Here is a 7,749-nt window from a genome sequence, read left to right as displayed (position 1 = left end):
CCGCCCGCTCCCTCGCTCGCTCGGCCCGGCAGCGGCGCTAGGAGCGGCCCGACAGCAGCGGCATGTGTCGCGGGGAGGAGGGAGCGAGGAGGGGCGGCAGGGCGGCCGGAGGCAGAGCCGGGCGAGGCGAGCGCGGCTCGGGAGGAAGCGAATGCGGCGCAAACTGTACCCGGCGCTGCCCGGAGCGCTCCGCTCGCCGTTCCAATGTGGCGTGTCCCCCTCGCCAGGGCCAGAACCGGCACTGCGCATGTCCCGCAGATTTTAAACCTTCACCGGAGACGGCCGCCCTGGCAACCGCACATGCGCGGGAAGCGGGAGGGAGACGGGAGCTGGGAATGCTCCCCCGCCCGGCGCTGGCCCGCCCGCGCCGGCGCGGAGCGGGGCGGCCGTGCCTCAGCCGGGGCGGCCGTGCCTCGGCCCGGTCGGCGGGCGGGGAGAGCCGCGGCGCGGGGCCGGCGGCTCCGTAATTCCCAGAGTCTCGGAATGGGTCACGCTGGAAGTGGTCCAGCCTCCCTGCTCAAGCAGACGCATCCCAGAGCACGTGGCAGGCGATTGCATCCAGGCAGTTTCTTGAGTATCTCCGGTGAGGCACACTCGATAACCTCCCCGGGCAACCTATTTCAGCGTGTAGTCACTCACACAGAAAAGAGGTTCTTCTTCATGTTTAGGCAGAACTTCCTTTGCATCAGTTGTTGCCCTTTGCTTCTTGTCAGATTGCTTATTACCGCCAAGAAGGGCCTGACTCCATCCTCTTGACACCTTTCCTTCAGATACTTGCAGACATTCATAAGGTTCCCTTTCTCTAGTCGTCCCTTCATCTCCATGAGCGGCTGGTGCAGCCGCAGCCCTGCCTCTGTTTCTCACAAATGCTGTGTTGTCTGACCCCTCCATGCCACACCTCATCCCCGTGGAGAAGTGTAGCCCAGTTCCCACAAAAATAAAAGGGTGGATTTTGAGGACCATTTCAGAGGAGAAGCAAGCGCAGGCAGATCTCCTCTGGGGAGGCTGAGCAGCGGAAAGTGCAGGGCTGAGCCGGGCCGCTCACTGGGGAAAGGAGAGGCCCGAGTGATGTGTCCAGGCAGCACCATGCAGTTCGTAATCAAGGGAAGGCTTTCCTTGGATTGGTAGCACCAAGACAACACTGCAGTGCCCACGTTTCCACTGAGTACTTCAGTTTTTATTGGGCTCGAGTCCAGAAACTGTGGGCAGGACAGGGAGACAGTGCCTGTTCCAAGGGGTATCTCTAATGGATGGGTTTCGTGTGCAGTGATCACTAAGTAAAATGCATACTGCTGTTGGAATGGGATCGGACACAGATGCACCATGATCTGAAGACAGGCTTTAGCAGCCAGCCTCCCAGAATGATGTCCATAATAGTTCTCTTCCTAATCCAGTGATTTGCCTATCTCCTTGAGAGGCTTAAGCATGCGTATGGATAAAGTGTCCTCTCCTGAGGTACCCCCAGAAACTCCAGCAGTCTAGGACTCCCCAGACCATTCAATAGAGCCCTTAACGTGATTGCAGAACAGCAGAGAGAAGAGTTGTACGTGCATAAAGCCGAGTACTCTCAGGGAATCCTAGTTAGAACAGCTCCCCAATGCAGTTACATGGTACTTCTTGAATGAACAAGCTGCTGCAGAAGGTGAGAAAAGGAGAGGTCCTGCTCTCCATAATCCTGGTAATTCCTTTCCCTGATGCCTTGCACAATCTCTGATATTGATCAGTGAGCCAATTTAACTTGTTAATTCAGAGGAGACCGCACTTGGAAGAAAAGTAATGGTTTTCAGCAGTTCATTTTGAATTAGCTTACTTTGTGATCAGAGCTGGCACTGAGGAGGGGTTGGAGAGAGGATGAGAGAACAAGACTCATTTGTTCTTCAATAACATGATTTGTTAGCAAAGGGTAGCTGTACTTGATGCAGTTGTATTCTTGAACTATACCCTTAGACTTCAGAGCAAGGGAAACTGATATGAGGGTGACAGCCTAATGTCTATTTCCAGAAGTCATTTAGAAAAAGCAGGTCATTAATTTGTTTTTGTTAAGGAATAGCCCAGTTTTCAGGACTAACAGCCAAAGTACACATAAAAGTACACAATAAACTAACCAAGCCCAAACCACATGAAAGAGCTATTAATTATGTCTCACGTGGGAGTATGTTCACCATAATTTCTTGCATAGTCAATGAAGTGTTCAGATCTTCAGCAGAGATTTCAGCTTGAGTTACTGATAGCAGTTCTTGGTTTTATGGTTCATCTTCCAAAGGATTTTTGATTGTTTTGGTTTGGTTTTAATTGAACTTGAAAGAAGACAAATAAACAGGCCCCCTGACTTTGTTCTTTTTATATAAATGCTGTAAAAAATAAACCAGAGAATTACACTGTCTCTTCTTTAAGCATTCTTGCCTCTATGATGGCCTGGGTACAGCAAGGAGGGGTGAGGATAGACAGTATTTCTGCAAGCGTGGCTGCTGTGGTATGCCAATGGTTGGAAGAGTTATTTTGTAGATAGACTGAGAAATACTGAGAAGGCTGAGGCAGCTACGGAGCCCACATCTCAGGATTTTTATTTCAGTGTTTTGACTTTGCATGCATCCAATAAATATCACATCTTCAACCTGCTGAGTTAAAACTTAAAATAAAGAAATACTGTTTGGTGTTTTCATAGGATCATAGAATCACAGAGTGGTTTGTACTGGAAGGAACCTTAAAGATCATCTAGTTCCAACCCTTCTGCCATAGGAAGGGACACCTTCCACTAGACCAGGTTCCTCAAAGAGGTGGAGGGGGGAACAAAAAAGATGCAATGGCCGACCTTATGGAGCCCTTTCCAAACTCAACAGTTTCGTGACATATTTTCTTTATTTCCTTCCTTGCCCCATTGCCATCTTTTAAAAGTTGGCACTTTCAAGAGTGCCTGATTTCCCTCTTTGCTAAAATTATCTCCAGCTTCATTTTCAGGTCTAAGTAGTAGAGACCACTCCTTTGTAAGAGGCAGTAACTACAGCTTTTAAATGAGGAGAGACTCTCACCAATCCAAATACTGTCTTAGAAGAGGCTAGGCTGCTTCCTGAAGTAGCCACAGAGAGAGTTCTCTCTCACTGGCGTAAGCCATGTTAGACAGAGTTTCTGAAGCTACAATAGTGCTTTGTCAGTTCTTTGTGTGGGTTCAAGGCAGCAGATACATGTCAGTGTAATAGAGGACATGGGAGGGATGGGTAGGCACGATGTGCTTGAAGGTCCACATTTTAAGTACTTGGAGAAGAAGGGAATCTCTGAGAAATAAATAAGCAAGGTTTTGACAGTACACCGATTCATTTATCTCATGATGATTTGTCAAAGCTTGTGGCACATCACTGAAATACCTCTGCAGAAAAGGAGGTATTACATGTTTCCTACATAAGTGTGTACAATATGGAGAAATAATAACAGGTGGTCTGCTGTGGCACAACAACAAGAAAAATTATCATCCTCTAACATCAGCTTTTTTTCTCCTCTGTTTCTAGCCTCTCCTGTGAGAAACCTAAATAAAGCATGTTTCTAATCTTGTCTCCTTAAAGTGAGAATTTCCCTCTAAAATCAGCAAGTGAGAACTTCCTTTGGAAGGATTATTTTTTTTTAAAGTCTGGTTGATTTAATTCAGCTGTCCTTTACTGAGTGAAACTCCACACTGAAGGTAAAATTCTCGGAATGTTTGAAAGCCAAATACAGTTGGATGATAAGAAAAATATCCTTTCTTTTCAATAAGCTTCCTTCCCCTTGTTAAATTTGTTTGGGTATGGATAATGAAAAGTCTCCCTCTATACTTGGCACTGGTGAGGCTGCACCTTGAATCCTGTGTCCAGTTCTGAGCCCCTTAAATCAGGAAGGACATTGAGGTGCTGGAGTGAGTCCAGAAAAGAGCAGCAAAACTGATGAAGGCTCTGGAGCACAAATTCCATAAGGAATGGCTGAAGAAGCTGAGGTTGTTTAGCCTGGAGAAAAAGACGCTCGAGGGGACCTTATCAATCTCTACAACAGCCTGAAAGGAGTTTGTAACCAGGTGGTGGTTGGTCTCTTCTCTCAGCCAACCAGTGACAGAATGAGAGGACACAGCCTCAAGCTGTGTCAGAGGAGGTTTAGGTTAGGAGAACTTACCTCCCAGAAGAGGTGATTAGATGTTGGAATGGGCTGCCCAGGACGGTGGTGAAGTCACCATCCCTAAAGGTGTATAAGGAAAGACTGGACATGAAATTTGGATTTTGGCCCATATGACCTTGATTCTGGCCACCCACCAACACACTGCAAGCCTCTGATGCATCACCTCCTTCATGCTCACCGGCTCTGATCTTCTTTGTGGCCTTGTGGCCCATAGCTATTCACTTAAGAGCTGGACTCAATGATCCTTTAGGGTCCCTTCCAACTCAGAATATTCTGTCGTTGTGTGGTAGGATGGATGGAGAAGGCACAGAGACTGCGGCTCAGCAGTATATCTGACCACACTTGTATCCGATGAAGGCAGGAAGAGGAAAGAACTGAACAAGTCAAGGTCTCAAGCTAGATGAGGGTGTGAGAGAAAGGCTGCCTCTCCAAAGGAAGTGCATCTCTAACAAGTGACCTTCAGAGTGTGCTAGTCACCAGGAGATAGTGTTAGATAGGGAGGAGGTAACAGGGAGACAGTTTCCTTAGCTGCACTATCATCACTTTTTTTTTTTTTTTCTCAGTAAATACATTTCTGAATGGAAGAGTGGAGATACAATTTTCATGTCTCAAATGTAGCTGATCACAATAGGAACACAAGTAGACATCCTGAACACCAGTTACTAATTCTTACAAGGTATGATTTGGGGCATTCTTTTCATCTGTTGTCTGGAAATATGGGCTTTTGCCTTCTTCAAACTGGCTTGTGTCTCCCATTAAAGAAGGCCAGGCATGAGTAACCCTGAACAGGCTTAAATCATGTTATATTTTCTCCCTTAAATCTTCTACTTGGCTCAGTCCTTCATCTCTTCAAGGCACTATGTCCTCTTCTGATGAGCAGTAAGCACCAGCCAGATTTAGGTTGTTGGAGTATGTTCAGAGCCAATTAAAGTATAGAGCCTGAAACAACTGTCAACCACCAGCCATCTCCTCTTCCCACCCTCTCTTCCTTGCTCTTACAAGGGTTGCCAGCCCTGTGCCACAGAAGCTGAACACATCATAAATCAGCAGCTGAACAGCTGCAGCTTTCCAGCCAGGCATGTTCATGCACATGAAAATCCTTTTCTAGCTGCCTACACAAAATAGCTGCGTGGTAAATGGAGAAAGCGTGGGAGGCGGTTCAGAAGCCATTCCGTTCTCTTTGGTTCAGGGTGGCATCACAGTGGGAGAGGGTGCACGGACAGACGGGTGTGATTCTTGCCTCACACTGCTGGATGTGTGTCAACGCTTCTGGCGGGAACTCTGCCTTGGAGACCTTTCGTCACTCTATGCACGGTATGCATGTGCAATACTACAACAGGGGCAAGGTAAAGGTGCCGCCTTGACATTCCCACAGTCTATTTCCATTGCTATATTTGGGACTCTGATAGGGATTACTTTCAAAAGTCTGCATAATTATGAATGTTTATGTTAGCTTGTTACACAGTAATTAAATACTTAACACGGCGTATTTTTACAGTATTCAGTGACGTATTTAATTATTCTGTATCAAGGATGTTCTATGAAAGTTCTAAAGTTGTTCTCGTGTTCTGATTTGTTTCCTTTAATAATTTAAAGAAGATTTGGAAGGTTTGTTTTTTAACTCAGGGATTAGGAATTCAGCCTTTGAGACTTGTCACTTTTTATAAGAGAGGATGTTCTACCAGCAGTAACACTTAATTGAAGACAAATCTCACAGACTTTCTTTCTTCAAAGCTTTATTTAGATGTGAAATTAAATTGTAATAACAAGCACAAGGAGGGTTTTAAGAAAAAATTTAGCTCTAAAAAATACGAGAGATCATAAACAAACAAAGTTTATACTAAGTATCTATCAAGATTTTGAAAGTACTTTTCTAAGTGGGATCTAAAGAGTTGTATGAAATCAGATGCTCTGTCTTCTTGTCCTAGTTAACACAGAGCCCTGCAAAGAGTTGCTTTTGTCAAAAGGATTGCTTGCCTTTGAATGAATGACAGGTTGAGAATTAAGGAAACTCTCATGAAAGTTCATAGGAATAAACTGGTCAGGATTCATGCCTTACTTGTGTTTGCAATCTAGGTGGTCCCAGGATCATCTTTGTCACACTCCAGGCTGCTATGGAGGACAGCTGAGGGCATGCAGAATGTGTTGTGTGAATCCTCGCAAAGGTGAGGGATCCCAAGTCATAGTGTTGTTGCATGTGCACTAATATGTAAAGAAAAAGTAGATCTGGCCAGACTGTCTTCTAGGAGAAGAATCTATAAGTAATGCATTGTTCCTCCTAGGAAAAACATTAGAATAAAAATTCTTCATATCTGCTGGGTGTCAGCTTTCTGCTGGGGAGCACGAGGGGACAGGGTTTGAAAAAGCTGATGTAGAAGTTGCTTAGTGAGGATGTGCCCTGGAACCCTGGTCTGCCATGTTCACATGGCAATCAGACAGGGCACCAGCTGCTTCTGTACTAAACCTGGAAGGATCATTTACGCATAGCGGAACGACTGTGGTTAGAATTAAGGTTACATCAGGTGTCAGCAAAAACTATCATTGTCAAAGATGTAGCCCCACTTTTATTAGATTCCACGCTAGATCAAAGCCATATTTGATCTTGTAGAGATTTCGAGAGGACAATTTATCTTGCGTGGTCAGCTGCCTAAGTATTTATCATTGGTTCATCCTGCCTGCTGGTCCTCAGCTATAGGCAGCACAGGCACATACCTACACGCATTTGATCTTTAAATAGAAACTGCTCTATTGCAATGCACCTCCCTCTCCTTAAATATATATATCTATGTCCTGCATCTCCACCTTCAAAGCTATTATCTTTAACTGTTCTTGGGCCACAACTATATCACTTGGACATCTCAGGAAGGAGATTTCTAGAAGAGAAACAGCTTTTTGCCAATATAAAAGTGCTGACCTTAGCTGTATTTTCATTGGGCCATGGATATGTTAGCAGAGAAATACAGAAGATCAAAGGAGAGTAAGATTTTTTTGGAAGGGTTTTTAGCTGAAGTTGATGTGCTGCAGCTGTAGGATAGATTAGATGGGACTGATAAGAAAGAATAATATAGTTTAGCCGGTCCTTTACAATGAGGATAGAAACAAAGATAGGAAAAGCATGCATTGGTAAGAGAACATCTGACAATTTTATCTGATGTAGAGAAATATCTGGACTAGGAATAAGAGGAGCCAAAGAGGTGGAGTGAGCAGTTGCAGGTGTTGGCCAGGGGACCGGGAAAACTGTCAGAATGAAGGCTCATTAGTCAGCACACACATGTCCATTTGCTCTTTGAAGGACCTAAAATCAAGGCCAGGAACCAGAAGAGTGTTCAGGCACCATTCCTCTAGACTTTCTACCAGCGCTCCAACTTTCTTGCACCAAATCCTCCTATGGGTCCTATCCTAAGATTCAATACCGGCATCGTATAGCACTTTACAACTTTCTCTGCCTTCCTTGAGAAGCTAGTTCTTTCCAGTGCATGGACAGACTGTGTACAGACATCAGCTGGGACTTCTCCAGGACTCCTCCAGCTTGTCAGTACCATTTCACCTTGGGACCCTACACACATGCAGTCCAACAGACATGCCTTTGGGATCCTGAAGGCTGTAGATGAA

Source organism: Hirundo rustica, chromosome 1, assembly GCF_015227805.2.
Source record: "Hirundo rustica isolate bHirRus1 chromosome 1, bHirRus1.pri.v3, whole genome shotgun sequence".
Taxonomy (NCBI): Eukaryota; Metazoa; Chordata; class Aves; order Passeriformes; family Hirundinidae; genus Hirundo; species Hirundo rustica.
This window is presented reverse-complemented; position numbering follows the sequence as displayed.